This window comes from Simochromis diagramma, unplaced genomic scaffold (assembly GCF_900408965.1).
Source record: "Simochromis diagramma unplaced genomic scaffold, fSimDia1.1 OVJJ01000176.1, whole genome shotgun sequence".
Lineage (NCBI taxonomy): Eukaryota > Metazoa > Chordata > Actinopteri > Cichliformes > Cichlidae > Simochromis > Simochromis diagramma.
Window position 1 is genome coordinate 1,659,595 of NW_024386892.1, and position 16,531 is coordinate 1,676,125.

The 16,531-nt window shown below is 43.1% G+C and overlaps 1 protein-coding gene and 1 long non-coding RNA gene across 5 annotated transcripts in view; both read right to left on the reverse strand.

Moving 5' to 3' along the window:
• gbf1 (golgi brefeldin A resistant guanine nucleotide exchange factor 1) overlaps positions 1–16,531 on the reverse strand; it is a 78,846-nt gene that overhangs the window by 40,304 nt on the left and 22,011 nt on the right. The gene's annotated exons all lie outside the window — the stretch shown is intronic.
• Positions 11,841–13,501, reverse strand: LOC120734824. Its single transcript, XR_005696120.1, has 2 exons — positions 13,010–13,501; positions 11,841–12,670 (listed from the first exon to the last, which is right to left on the reverse strand). It is a non-coding gene; the product is annotated as an uncharacterized LOC120734824 (long non-coding RNA).

Genomic DNA, 16,531 nt, shown 5'->3' on the forward strand with positions numbered 1-16,531 from the left:
ATATCGCCCTGCTCTACTGAACAGAGATGTTAAGAATGTGATATATGGAAAGGAAGTGTATAAGAGCCTGTGTTATAAACGGTCATCATCACTAAACTGACCGACGGTGAGTCACGTATCTGTGGGAGCTCTGCCAGGTCAAACAGCAGCGGTGAAACACCCTCTGCCACAGACGCTGTGGCCCGGACCCACACACTGATAACCCACCAGTGACACGAGTAAGGTCTGTGACTGCAATGCTGAGGCGCCTCATGCTAAGGTAAATATATATATATCCCTAACCCTATTAATTTGAGTATGTATGACCTATTATTTTGTAAAGGTTGTAACACCTGGCCAGTCACCAAAGGTTTGAATGCTGTTTGTTGGATGTATGGACTATAATACAGCTGTGCTACTCTGTTTTAAAGCTAGTGTAGGAATACCCCTACATACACACCTACAGGATCAGCCATGATGACAGAGAAAGTGTGACATCACCACACAGCTGTGGGGTGTGGTTGCTATAGTGACTAAAGCCACTGAGAGGAGGGGGAGGTGTGGAAAAGCTGCTGTGTGGGTCACTGAGACGTTTCTGCAACTGAAAACATCCACATGAACAGAATCAACTCTGTGGGGCAGAGAGGACAAAACGTATAGTTCAGTACCAGACTTAACACAACATCCTTATGTGTAAAGTCCAGAGCCTCTGTGCAGCACTCCATGGAGGCCTGAACAGTCCCTTGTAAGGAGCCCTGCAATGGGGTGAACGTAGCTGTTGGTGATGATGTTCTTAAATGACAAGAACAAATTATAATTGTTTGAAAATGACTTCTGGTGAGTTTTTAAATGTAACATTTTACTAAAAGTCATGTAGCTCCATGTTAAGGTGGTAGTGTTGTCTGCATCAGGGAGAGACACAGAAAAGGGAGGCAGACATAAATGTGGCTCTGAAATTTAAAAGTACACATTTTATTTGAGCAATCCTTTCACCATGAGTGACACCAACCACCCAAGAACAGGAAAGAAAAGTTTCCACATTTTTCAGCCAAAGTTTGAGAGCTCGCTATGGACAGGTTGGTTGGAGAAGGTAGCAAGCAGAGGACAGATGTCATCACAATGATAAAAAACACGGGTTGAGATATTTGGATGACTCATGTACTAGGGCTGCCACGATTAGTCGACTAGTCACGATTACGTCGACTATCAAAATCGTCAACGACTAGTTTAATAGTCGATGCGTCGTTTGAAGCTTTGTAAGATCCTGAAAGACGCAGAAATAAGTAGTAGGATTTAAGAGTGTAATAACGGACTGAAACAGAAGATGGCAGCACTGCATGTACAAGGATGCCAGCTGCCGTTAAACCCCGAAGAAGAAGAAGAAGAAGCTGTGTCCCAGAATTCATAGCACAGCCCTGCTCAGTTTCCAGCAATGGCGGCAGTTACCGTATTTTCACGACCATAAGGCGCACTGTGCTAAAAGGCGCAGTCTCAGTTATGTGTGCCCTTACTGTATTTAACACACACATAAGGCGCACTGGACCATAGGGCGCATACAAGTACCGTATGCGTATTTTAAAATAAAGCGGGAGCAAACCTGAATTCGGTACCTTACTCACATTTCTATTGCCGGTAATCGTCATCATCAACAACACACAAGCATACAAGTGTGCGTATTTAAAAATAAAGCAGGAGCAAAACAAAGTTTGGTACTCACATTTTTATCATCAATCAAACCCATGCAAGTCCTCATCCTCTGTGTCTGAATTGAACAGCTGCGCTAAATCTCCATCAAACATGCCAGGTTCACTGTCTTCACCGTCAGAGTCACTTTCCGTGCCGTGCGGCTCCTCGGAAACGATGCCGGCTTTTGCGAAAGCTCGAACAACAGTGCCAGCAGACATGTTAGCCCAAGCATCTACAATCCATTGGCAAATTGTGGCGTAACTCGCCCGGCGCTGCCTTCCACTCTTAGTGAAACTGTGGTCTCCACCGGTCATCCATCGCTCCCAGGCCGCTCGCAGCCTTACTTTGAACGGGCGGTTCACACCGATGTCCAGCGGTTGGAGTTCCTTTGTCAGGCCTCCCGGAATGACAGCAAGCTCACAGTTCATTTGCTTCACAAGTTTTTTCACATCGGCTGTGAGATGGGCACGCATAGAGTCACAGATCAACAGCGATGGTGATGCGTGGAAAAAAACACCTGGTCTCCTTACATACACCTCCCTCAGCCAGTCTTTCATCATTTCCTCATCCATCCAGCCCTTTTCATTTGCCTTAATGATGATTTCTGCTGGAAACTTCTCTTTAGGCAAAGTCTTTCGCTTAAAAGTCACCATAGGCGGCAGTTTCTGTCCATTAGCATGGCAGCCAAGCACAACAGTAAAAGAAGACTTTTCATACCCCGTTGTGCGTATCGCTACCGTGCTGGTCCCCTTCTTCTCCACAGTGTGACTCACCGGGATGTCAAAAGTGAGCGGGACCTCGTCCATGTTTGTGATGTGGCTGGGCTGGATGTTTTTGTTGCCGATGTGTTTGCTGCAGTAGGAGCGGAAGATGGCCAGCTTTTCCTTATAATCCGCTGGAAGTTGCTGCGCTACCGTAGTCCTGGTCCGGATGGAAAAATGGCACCGTTTCATAAAACGAAAGCACCAAGACGGACCTCCTTGGAAATGTTCAATGTTCATCTCTTCAGCTAGTGAAACTGCTTTTAGCCGAATGGTGACCGTCGAAACGCTTCTCCCGCTCGCTCTTTGCTCGATGATCCACCGCTCGAGTCTTTCCTCCAACTCGGGCCACCTCGCCTTATGTCCGCAGAAACTCAGCTGCATTTTCTTGACCTGCCGGAGCTTGTTTTCCAGCTTCCTCCATTTGCGAACCATCGATTCGTTAATCTTAAATTCTCTCGCCGCTGCTCGATTTCCATGTTCCTCCGCGTAGCTGATGGCCTTCAGTTTAAACTGTGCTTCGTAAGCGTGTCTCTTTGCCATTTTCAGGGTTGTTAAAACAACGATGTCCTGCATAATGCACATACCTGTTCTTTTATACAGGTATGTGCGATTGTCCCAGTATATACGATCAACGCCCACACTTCACCCTTTAACGTTCTCATGGTGTTCTCTACTACGTCCTCCTTACAACACATAGGGCGCACCGCGCTATAGGGCGCGCCGCACTTTTTGAAGAAAATCTAAGACTTTTAAGTGCGCCTTATGGTCGTGAAAATACGGTAGTTAGTTTTAATATGACTCTTATTCTTCTTTCTGGGTCACAAAATAAACGTTTAACATATTTTCAGGCGAGAATGTAGCTGTGTAAACCTCAAATATCTGCTCAGTTTATCAAGACACCACATATTTTCAAAAGCGCTCCGACGTTTTCGGAGACGTCTGTTACCCACTAGCTCGATAGATAGAATGTAGCTGTGTAAACTCAAAATCAACTATTGTAAACTGAATTAGCGTCATTACAAACGTGTGTTAAATTTGATTGTCGAGTGTGTTTATACTCGTCTGTGAAGAGGATTGTTGGAATAGTGATGATGATGTCCGCTATCACTGTCAATTGTCAGTAGACGCTTAATCTGGCTGATGAATCTTCACGTCACATAATACAAAGTCAGTATTATTAACTCTGTAATTCGGCGCCATTCTTCTTATTTTACGGCGCTGTTGTTCAATCGGGGAATGCTCTCTGTTGAGGAGAAAAGCATGAATTTGTTTGTATATGGATTATCCATTGTTTAAATGTCCCGGTAGTCGAAAAAGAGGCAGAGCTGTTGAGAAATGCTAGGAGCTAACTGGGCACTAACCGTGTCATTCAAATATATTGAATGTCGCAATGTTGGCAAAGAGAGGAAGTGACGCAAGATTTGCGCATGTGGGGTACCGATCGGGTTTCCAGTACGGATCGGGTAGCGACAGCAAGGCTCACTAGAGCCGTGAGAACACCGGACTCCCGGCAAATCGTTTTCAGACCCACCGCCGTCTTTCGCTACTCAGGTTAAACATGATATATGAGTCACTTAGATAACTTAAAATGTTATTGTTTGGCTTTTTTTAGTGTTTTATTTGTTCCTGAGTAAATCGGTTTGGCTGAGATTAAAGTTATAGTTTTTACACAACTGAATAAACATCAAGCAGACAGCTGATTATCAGAAGTGTGAGATGCTCGAGAGTTTACTCCGGTGTCCTGTTATATTTTAGAAAGCAAGGAGTTTATTAAACTTCACCGAAACAATCTGCAGATTTCATTAAACTTTAATAAACTATCATCGTGTCTTTATTTTTAGTTAGCACAGACTTTACACACTTAAAGCTGTAAGCTGATGATAGTTATATAAGAGCAGACGCTGCTGGTGCAATAAGCTGTTTTACGTTTTACGTCCAATGGATGATGATCTGATTAGTCGACTAATCGCAAAATTAATCGGTGACTAGTCGACTATCAAAGTAATCGTTTGTGGCAGCCCTATTATGTACAAAGAGCAAAGGCAGAGCACAGAGTTAGGTTTTATTTTCCACTATTTCCTCAGTTGCTATAGTGACTAAAACACTGTCCTCATATAACTTTGTGTTGGTTTCTCAAAGCTGTGAGACGAGTGAAAACTTAGGTGAAAACAGGAGAATAATAAACAGTGCTCCATCATTTTACTACATCACAACATTAAGAAGCAAAAGCAGAATAACTCTGATGAATAATAAACAGTATACCAATCCTATAGCAGTGGCACAGTTAATATATTATACTGCTATTGCACTGGAATACTCTAAATCTGCTAAATTACTAATAATCTTCCTCAATAATAGTATTTAGTGTAAACATGAAATCACTAAAAACTGCATCACATTTTAACAAAACAAATAACATGCTCTAATATTTGTTATGCTTTTCTGTTAAAAAAGTAAATTTAACTGTAAAATTTAACGTTACATTTAAAGAGCGTGTGCATTCTGGTGGCTTAACCATTATATTTCGGCGTGGTCAAAATATTTGTTAAGCAACGTAAATTCAAATTAGGGGTGGGCGATATAAACGATATACGATAGAAACGATATAAATTTGGCCAACGATAGAGATTTTGACTATACCGCTCTATCGCGTTAGCGCATGTTGATGATGTCATCAAGCTGCGCCTGTTTTGGTCGAAAGCATCGCAGCGGCTACAACCACTATCATCTGCAAATTATGCCGACAGTCATAGCAAAGAAATGAAGCACTGTTGAAATATGGGGAAAGCCAAAAACTGCGCTTCCTCCACTTCCGTAACATTGATTCATTAATGTTGAATTCTCTCGCAGCTGCTCTGTTCCCATGTTGTTGCAGTATATTAATAACTAACCTCGTATTGTGGATGAATAATCTCAGTTGTTCTCCTGACTGAAGTTTGGCCCGTGTACAGCATCCTGCTATGTGATTGCATTTGTCCCTGACCACCAGAATCCCTCACGTTAACTTTTATCAAGTGGAAGCAAAGTTGGTGTTCATCCTCCGGCTTCACTGTGCTAATGTTATGCTAACATAGCTGTGTCGCTAGCAATCATGTAGCACAACATTATATACCAGGTAGTCCAACTTCAGTAACCCTGCAAACGCCACTGCTGTTTAGTTTTCTGTCTTCATTTATGTTGGAAGTGATAGCAGAGCTGTACGTTTGAATTAGTTTCAGAAATCTCTCAGTCAGAACATGGTATGAAATGTTTAGGTGTAAACTAGCGAGCTAACTTCCTGTTAACTTCTAACTCCGTTAAATTTAATAACTTCTGTTTTCATGGATGTTAAACTTAAGTGTTACACCTGCTAAAGCAGCAATGCTGATGATTTTATTACAGATTAAAGAATTTAAACAGTTTTTAACTCTCAGTGTTCGTTTGACTTTGGGACCTGAAATGGACGGAGTTTAGGACCCAGATTACTCCACGAAGCTCATCACTACGGCAGCCGTAATGCTCTGACAATCCATCAAGCAGTGCAGCTTACCAAAGCTGTACTAAAACATTTTTAACAGATTTCTGCCCAAATCGGTTCGAGGTCAGTAAGCACAACCAGAATTCATACATAAGGCACACTCTCGAGTTTTGAGAAAATTAAAGGATTTTAAGTCCTTATAGTGTGGAAAATAAGTTATACAGAAGAAAATAATATATCGTGATATATATTGTTATCGCACATGCTTCAAATTATATCGCGATATGAATCTTAGGCCATATCGCCCAGCCCTAGTTCAAATATAAATGTATTCAGTAAATGAACATTTCAGTTCATTGAAGCCTGAGCAGAACTCAAAGCTGGATCAGCTTTTCAAACAAATGTAACAATGAGTTTTCAGTGGAAAGGATCCACCACAGACTTGTCTTTAATATTAATTAAAAATGAATGAATATGTTTTAGATCTACATATAAGTACAGTGGGGCAAAAAAGTATTTAGTCAGCCACCGATTGTGCAAGTCCCCCCACCTAAAATGATGACAGAGGTCAGTAATTTGCACCAGAGGTACACTTCAACTCTTTACAAATCCTACCATGTGGATTCATGGATTTTTTTTTTCACATTCTGTCTCTCACAGTTGAAGTGTACCTCTGGTGCAAATTACAGACCTCTGTCATCATTTTAAGTGGGGGAACTTGCACAATCGGTGGCTGACTAAATACTTTTTTGCCCCACTGTAAGTGTATCATTCACTGACCCAATCCCATCATTATTATCGTCAGGTGAGAAGGCCTCAGATATGAGATGCACGTATCGTAACTGTGGTTTGTCTAAAAATGTAGATGATGTCCAGTTATTACTGCTGCCAGCAGAATTCTGTTTCCAGTCTGAAAAACAGAGCTAATAAAAAAGGAAGCAGGTGCGTTATTCAGCCAGCATGACTTTATTACCAAACCGTGCCTAGGCCACAGCCTGCCAGCCACTGTGCTGCTCTGCACCTGTTATCCTGTACGTAAAATGTATTTTCAATGGTGCATACTTTGCACAATGACTACATTATTCCAGCAGGGAGCTGGCTGGGCCCCAGCGTCCACTTAATGTGTTTCACAGTCTGCTGTCCCCTCTGTGATGGATGAGCACTAGTCACGGTCACTGCGATTATAGATAACGGATGTTTTATCACAGCAAATTAAAACCTGAGCACATACGAACAGTTCTGTATTAATGGGGATGTTAAGTGGGAGATATTCTGCTCCACACTGAACATCATGTAAAATGTCACTGCTGACATATCCTATCAGCTCTTGAAGCATAAATGCAGCCGCCTGATTCAAATGGCTCCATTTCATTTGGATGCATAAGTGTTTGCTTGTAGTATCACAGTGAGGTGCCCTTCAGATAAGATGGGCTCATATTATCACCTCTATTTCCAGAAAAACAAACAGTGGAGAGCAAGACGCGCAATTTCCATCCCATCTTTTAACCATGTATCCTTGCCAATGTCAGCGTGTGTCTTGGTTATGATGCAGGACAGGGAAGGGGGGGGGGGGCAAACATTAGGTGGGCAGCAGGAGCGAGAGCGCATAGAGCCGGGAGTGTGTGAGGTTGGAAATAGTACAGAGTAAGGCTGTGGACTGTCATTCAGCAGGATAAACTAATACACGGTTTCAGGCTCAGACTGGATCGTGTCAGTTATCCACGATACAGAAACGAAGAATGCAGAGTCGAAGGATGATTGATTTAAGGAAAAATGGAAGTGCAGGGAACGTCGACGTGTCCACCACATATCAGCAGGCATGGGGACAAGAAAACAAACAGCTGATAAGTAATAAGATGCTGCACTGGAAATACTCAAGTCTGCATGTGCCTTTAGACACACACATCCAAATGATGTGGAATTAGACTGTTGTGTATATAATAGCAAACAAACCTAGTGTCAAACACCTAATCATTTTCATATGTGGTGACAGAGCTGGCACCAACATCCAGTCTGCATGAGCCAAAAAGAGACTGAAGTGTGTGTGTGTGTGTGTGTGTGTGTGTGTGTGTGTGTGTGTGTGTGTGTGTGTGTGTGTGTGTCTATCATCCTTATTTGTTTCACCTGCTGCTCTCCTTCACCTCCCCATTAATGGCATTCCCAAGGAATGGGAGAGATTCCAGAAACCACACACTGTGCAAGCTAAGTGTGTTCACACACTACGCCACTCCCCCACAGGATCACACTGCAGGCGCACTCTACTGGAGACAACGCACAGCCGCTATTAACAACTGATGCAGCGCCTGAAAAACTACCATTGAATTGTAAAGATCTCCTTACAGGCAGTTCTTCACAATCACCAAGTACCACTAAAGACAGGGCAGGGAAGTCCAGGCCTCGAGGGCCGCTGTCCTGCAGGTTTCAGATCTCACCCTGGGTCAACACCTGAATCACATGATGAGGTCATTAGCAGGCCTCTGGAGAACTTCAGGACATGTTGAGGAGGTCATTTAGCCGTTTAAATCAGCTGTGTTGGATCATCATCTGAAAGCTGCAGGACAGCGGCCCTCGAGGCCTGGACTTCCCCAGCACTGATTTAAGAGAACCATTTTTAGATCTGCTGTCAGCACCTATTCTAAAATTAAGACACCTGCGTTTATGTCTAAACTCAATTAAATCTATTCAGTTTGACCTGAACCAATTAAAAACAAAACACTACAAAGACTTAAAGACTTAGTGGGATTAAAGTGAATCATACGTCTAAAGACATAAGACAAAGGCAGGGCAACCAACGACTGTGACATCTATGCCTAAAGGAGGATGGAGTTTGTGGAAGAGCAGAAGCTCTACTCTCCAAGAGAAGCTGGGCTCTCTGTAGGAGATGGAGTGAGCCCAGCTACTCTTCAAAGGAAACTCATGTCTGCTGCCCCGACCTCACCACCCAAAGCACCGGGCCTTAGGTGATGGTAGGAACGTAAACTGACCGGTAAACTGAAAGCTTCACGGGTGGATTTGGTAATCTGATCGTCAGATCTGTGGCCACATGTCTTGAATACTAAGGTGAAGAGAGGTGCTTATGTTTGGTAGCTAATGATACTTTCAGGAGTAATAAAAACAGTCCTTATTCCTGCTAATTACACAGAAAGTACCACAGGTGTTTCCTGGTAACGGTCACACTTCTTGAAGTTTGCTTTAATAACTTGTTCATGTAGTATTAAACAGAAACAGGCAGTTTTATAATTTGCAGCTCATTACACCAAACCTAGCACACACTACACGTTATATTTAATAAGTCAGAACAATAAACAAAATATTTACATTATTGCTTTAAGCCAAGCAGAATGCTGGCAGCCTAAGTCAGGATTAATTTAAATATTATAATCTGGTAGAGCTGGGCGATATAAGATTTTTTTCATATCACGATATGTTTTTTTCATTTCAGGCGATAACGATATCTATCACGATATCAGCCAAATAACTATATTTGTAACATTTAAATGTGCCGTTGCTCACAAGTAAAATGTGAAATAATCAGCAGCTTGTTTTTATTTAAATATTTATTTCCCATAATAAGTTCATCCATTAAACGGACGCGAATGGATGGATGAAGTTCAACAGGGTAGATGTACTTAAGGAACATGAGACTTTTTCAGATAAATAAAGGCAAATATTGCAAACTACACAAAAGGCAGCCGCTAAAGCGTTTAAGTTTCAAAATAGAACAAACGAAACAGACTAAATTGTCAATTCCACTTAGAAACAAAATATTAATTCTAAAAATAAATCTTAGTTTGTTTTACAGAAGAACAGACAAAACTGACTAACTTTTGTCAATATCAAATAAACTGAGAACTAAAAGGAAATTCTCGATCTCTCCTTGTTGTATAGCTGAGCTTTTCAAACAGTTTTAACAGTTACTTTAGTCTGACAAAAGCCGAATGACGAATTAGCGCTTCCAGTCAGAGACTGAGGCTACGTCCACACGTACACGGGTATTTTTGAAAACGGAGATTTTCCGTTTTCGTTTTAAAAAATAATCCCGTCCACACATAAAGGCAGAAATGAAGGAAAACGCTGCTATGAACATGCCAAAGCAGCAGGTGGAGCTAGATTCCTAACCGTGCAGAAATGTTGGCCAATCAGAAGTCTAGAAGCCTCGGTGGGAAAAAGTAAACAAAGCTGGGGCATAGAAGCAGAACCGAGTCGTATGTGTGGAGGGACAGTAACTGTGTGTATATGTAAGCATTTAAACACTGCAGAGAGTAGAATTAACAGCATTGTAGAAATTCATTTCACCGAAACAATAACGTGGCGCACAGTGTGACGCATGCACCAGTTTATTGTATTTCCAGACTTGCTTTCGGCACAATTTACAGTGCACGCTACTCTGTTTTTGTCAGACTTGAAATAGCCGAAATACTTTCACACTACGGAACTTCTGTGGCTCTTCCGTTCGACAATCTCTCCGGCATTGGAACCATCATCTGTTTTCTCTTCGGTAACCTTCGGTCACGCTCGGTTGATTTTTCTAGTCGGCACACTCATTTCCTCCATTACCCGGGCGGTACGGTCGCTGGCTGCTTCCCAAACAAATACACATGTGCGGCTTGGCACTTGTGCTGTACGTAACAAGTCACGCGACGTGACGCTGCGGCTGTGATTGGTTCGGCTCTGCGCTACTTAATTTGGATTGGCTGACTTTTTTTTTTTTTTTTTTTTTTTTTTAGAGGACAAGAGCGGCGAGGTCTATCGCGATAGTTTAATTTCTCTATCGAGTAAAAGTTATATCGCGATACATATCGTTATCGTTCTATCGCCCAGCTCTATAATCTGGTATAATCCTGCTACACTAAAACAGTAGCCCATAAGGTCATTATGATGTAAAGCAGACACATTACCTTCTTATTGCCAGGAGGGTATCATATTGTTACTGGTTTTGCCTCATGGGCCTAGCTTTGTTTCTTAGCTTGTTTTTGGCTCCTATTATCCAATGAAACACACCAAAAACAGTTATTACTCTGAGGGGTTATAACATCCAATATCCCATAATAATACCTTTAGTTTCCACCTTGCTGCTGCCTTGTCTATACTAACATGTCATATTCAAATTTCCTCATGAAAATCTTCTAAATCAAAACCACTCTCCAACCTGGAAATGCATCCACAATCCAAACATCACACCTGAGATGGGTTTGTCTCATTTCCCTGCCAAAGAATAATTATTCATCTCACTGTGATACAACACACACCAACTGTCACACATGTTACATGGCATTTGGTTAATATAGTTATATATATAGCTAAGCTGTCATCCCTGTTGGACAACATCTCCCACCCCATGCAGCAGACTGTGACAGCACTGAGCAGCTCCTTCAGTGGGAGACTGCGGCACCCACGGTGTGGGACGGAGAGATTTCGCAGGTCTTTCCTCCCCACTGCTGTCAGACTCCATAATAAAGACTTTAACTGATCAAACACACACATCCATACATATGCAATAATACTAAGTGCAATAATCCTTTCTGTCATCGTTGTATTTTTTACTCAGTTGTATATAGTATTTGTATTCTATTTTTATCTTATTGTATATTTATCTTATTTTATTCTACTGTATATAGTATTTTATTCTATTCTGTACAGTTGTGTACTGTATTTATTCTTATTGTATTCTAATTTTTGCCTCATAACTTTTGCACTGTCCACTTCCTGCTGTGACAAAACAAATTTCCCACGTGTGGGACTAATAAAGGTTTATCTTATCTTATCTTATCGGTATATTGACAAAATTAGATGGGTGTCACGGCTTGAACATGTCACAAAGCCTATTCAGAAAGTGTGTAATCAGCTCCGTTTGCCTCACACCAGTCATTGTGACAGAGTGCTGCCCATTCCTGAGCCCAGTTTTTCCAAAAGTACCAGAGAAGAACGTCTGACTCTCTCTTACAACACAAAGCACCCTGAGAAGATTGCTGTGCTGACTTTAGAAACACTCAGTTAAATAAGTAAGAAAAAGGAACACCAGTATGCAAATAGCTACCACGTCCTACACTAAGAAAATAACTTTTACTTGATGTGCAAGTATAACTACACTCTGAGCACAAATACAGGCTGGTAAACTGACACACAATCAAACACCAGGAGCCTACATGCTAGCTGGTTGCGATGCAACTCAGATACTTGGACTAAATGCAGGAAAGCAGGATTCAGTTGAGAGCCATCCCATTTCATCCCTCCCTCAGTTTGAATGTAACCACTTACAACACAGCTCATCAGCATTAATAAGCTGATACCACTGTACTTAGACGTGACGTTCGCTTTATGTCCACACTGCATTGACAGCAAATCCTCTGTGTGTTTAATAAATCACAGCAGTTAGGTGGGATGGCTTAGTCTCAAGTCACCTAATGACTATATTATAAGCTACAGCATTAGGAGGGATGAATACTAATCTTGGCTGTTTCAGTTTACCCTGGGCTAAAGGGGAGAGTGCTTTGAGCAGGCAACGGAGCAGTGTGGGTTTCCCTGGCAGCCAGTGTGTCAGCCGCTTTCCAAACACAGCAAAAGTACATCACTGCCTTAGTTCTGCATGCTGATCTCTGCCATCTCATTATCGTTGGGGATAGTGCGGGTATACAGCACCTACACACTTAAAAGGCTCTCCTACATTCAGCTCCTCACCCCTGCGCTTCACACCTGGGATTACAGTGTTACACACCATTACAAAGTGCTACACGCTGTCACACGCTGTCACAACGTGCTACACGCTGTTACACGCCATTACACACTGTTACAAAGTGCTACACGCTGTTACAAAGTGCTACACGCTGTCACACGCTGTTACAAAGTGCTACACGCTGTTACAAAGTGCCACACGCTGTTACAAAGTGCTACACGCTGTCACACGCTGTTACAAAGTGCCACACGCTGTTACAAAGTGCTACACGCTGTCACACGCTGTTACAAAGTGCTACACGCTGTCACACGCTGTTACAAAGTGCCACACGCTGTTACAAAGTGCTACACGCTGTCACACGCTGTTACAAAGTGCTACACGCTGTCACACGCCGTTACAAAGTGCTACACGCTGTTACATGCTGTTACAAAGTGCTACACGCTGTCACACGCTGTTACACGCCATTACACACTGTTACAAAGTGCTACACGCTGTCACACGCTGTTACACGCCATTACACACTGTTACAAAGTGCTACACGCTGTCACACGCTGTTAAAAAGTGCTACACGCTGTCACACGCTGTCACACGCCATTACACACTGTTACAAAGTGCTACACGCCGTTACAAAGTGCTACACGCCGTTACAAAGTGCTACACGCCGTTACAAACTGCTACACGCTGTCACACGCCGTTACAAAGTGCTACGCTGTCACACGCTGTTACAAAGTGCTACACGCTGTCACACGCCGTTACAAAGTGCTACACGCTGTCACACGCCGTTACAAAGTGCCACACGCTGTCACACGCTGTTACAAAGTGCTACACGCTGTCACACGCTGTTACAAAGTGCTACACGCTGTCACACGCCGTTACAAAGTGCCACACGCTGTCACACGCTGTTACAAAGTGCTACACGCTGTCACACGCGTTACAAAGTGCTACACGCTGTCACACTGTTACAAGTGCCACACGCTGTTACAAAGTGCTACACGCTGTCACACGCTGTTACAAAGTGCTACACGCTGTCACACGCCGTTACAAAGTGCTACACGCTGTCACACGCTGTTACAAAGTGCTACACGCTGTCACACGCTGTTACAAAGTGCTACACGCTGTCACACGCTGTTACACGCCATTACACACTGTTACAAAGTGCTACACGCTGTCACACGCTGTTACACGCCATTACACACTGTTACAAAGTGCTACACGCTGTCACACGCTGTTAAAAAGTGCTACACGCTGTCACACGCTGTCACACGCCATTACACACTGTTACAAAGTGCTACACGCTGTTACAAAGTGCTACACGCCGTTACAAAGTGCTACACGCCGTTACAAAGTGCTACACGCTGTCACACGCCGTTACAAAGTGCTACACGCTGTCACACGCCGTTACAAAGTGCTACACGCTGTCACACGCTGTTACAAAGTGCTACACGCCGTTACAAAGTGCTACACGCTGTCACACGCCGTTACAAAGTGCTACACGCTGTCACACGCTGTTACAAAGTGCTACACGCCGTTACAAAGTGCTACACGCTGTCACACGCCGTTACAAAGTGCTACACGCTGTCACACGCCGTTACAAAGTGCTACACGCTGTCACACGCCGTTACAAAGTGCTACACACCGTTACACACTGTTACAAAGTGTTACACGCTGTCACACGCCGTTACAAAGTGCTACACACCGTTACACACTGTTACAAAGTGCTACACGCTGTCACACGCCGTTACAAAGTGCTACACGCTGTCACACGCCGTTACAAAGTGCTACACACCGTTACACACTGTTACAAAGTGTTACACGCTGTTACACATTGGAAAAACAGAAAAACAAAAGACAGAAAACATCTATCCACTTGTTATGTCACTAATATATTTGGGGAAATTATGTATTTCTTTAATTTCCAGTTGGCAATAACGTGTCTCACCACAGTCCTTACCAACTTTGTCTGTTAAGAAAAGCTTTCTGCTTCCATTAAAAACCGTCCTTATAAAGTCACGTGACTCTTCTTCTGCACCAAACAATCCCCAATCAGAGACAGTATCAGATAATGAGGGGATAAAATGGAGACTGAAAATCATTAAGAAACACAAAAGACAAGAAAATAAAGCAATGTTGGAAAGAAGACAACAGATGACTGAGACAGAAAACGTGTTGAAATAAACATGTAAAGTCCAGTGAATAGTTTTCCTTGCACGCTCAGAGCTGCTGTTGATTTCTACAGTGAGAGCTGGACATCATACATTTAAACACTAAAGGTCACCGTCCCCAAATGGCCTGCATTTGTATAGCACTTTTCTAGTCCCTAAGGACCCCAAAGCGCTTCACACTACATTCAGTCATTCACCCATTCACACACACATTCACACACTGGTGATGGCAGCTACATTGTAGCCACAGCTGCCCTGGGGCGCACTGACAGAGGCGAGGCTGCCGGACACTGGCGCCACCGGGCCCTCTGACCACCACCAGTAGGCAAACACGGGGTTAGTATCTTGCCCAAGGATATTTGGCGTGCAGCCAGGAGGCAGCCTGGGATCGAACCACCGACCTTCTGATTAGTGGCTGACCTGCTCTGCCACCTGAGCTACAGCCACCCCACAAAGAAGATCCCTTTAGTTGGTCAGCAGATCAAAATGAATTGAATTTTATTGACTCAACAGGTATTTCTGTGTCTCCTGTGTTCTCTTACCTGTAATTCCAGTAGCAAAGTTAAGCAGCAGATTACAATCAAGTATAACAGCATTTATACATTTCCTGCATTACAGAATTAATAAATGCAAACGCCTGTGACAAAGCAGCACTTCATTCAGTGCTTTTATATAAACTGGCCTGCAGGGAATAAATATCACCAGGCTTTCAATGTGTTTGTAGTGTGTTGCACCTTATAGCAGTTTATTTAGATGATCTGTTACCGACATCTGATTAAAATCTGGGATGTAAAGGTTGCATAAGGGTTGCAAAGTCTCCAAAAACTGACACTACAGCATGAAAGACTGTAGAGATAAGCTGTGGTAGGCTTGTTCTTTGGTAGCTAACAACAGGTGCCAATGCTCCAAAAGACACCAGCAGCACAGTGGTAACATGCAGTGACACAATGAGCAGGAATGAGGCCAATAAACAGATGCCAGCTACAACTACTGTTCACCACAGTTATCAGTCATAGAGGCAGGTATACAATCAAAGCTGGAAACACTAAACCAGTGTATGTATAATTGTGTAAACGTGCTATTTTAACAGAAAACCATGGTGGGATTGTACAGGGACTGTTTGTACTGGTGCACTGGCTTCATGAACACGTTGGACATTCAGCTTAAAGCTTATGATCCAACCCACTCATCTATTCCTCAGTGCTGCCATCTATTTCAGTTCTACATGACCGTGATCTATACCGAGGGCAAAGGGGGCCCAAGTCGTCATTTTGAAAAAGTGATGAAACGTGTAAGCTGTCCATGGCAACACATGAACAACACTGTGGACTGTGGATGGTGGGGAGACATTAAACCCAGTCAGGTTGATCCACAGTGGGGCACTGAACTGCCCGTCACAGTCCATGCCCCTTTGGGCCTCCGTGAGCTGCACAGCAGAAACACAGCAGGGGGGCTCACACCTGAGAGAGCGCAGGTGTGCGGGGGCATCACAAAGAAGTACCGGTCTACTGTTATACTGAAGAGATGTCAGCCAATCGTTTTTACAGTTAGTTCACTTTCAGTAAGAAAATGTGCTGATCATTTCAAATAAAAGCAGACTTTTTGCTGCTTCCATGAAATCCACGTTTCCTTGTCTGCTGTGAGTGCCAACGTGAGGACAGACTGAGTGGTTAGAGAGGAGGAGAAAACGAGCCACTTCACTGCTGTTCACATTGCAGCCCACTTCCACCCATGTACAAAGTGCACTTCCCCAGGGCTTGCTGTTTGTCATAAAACATCTTTCAGCACATAATTTAACCAAACTTGAGAG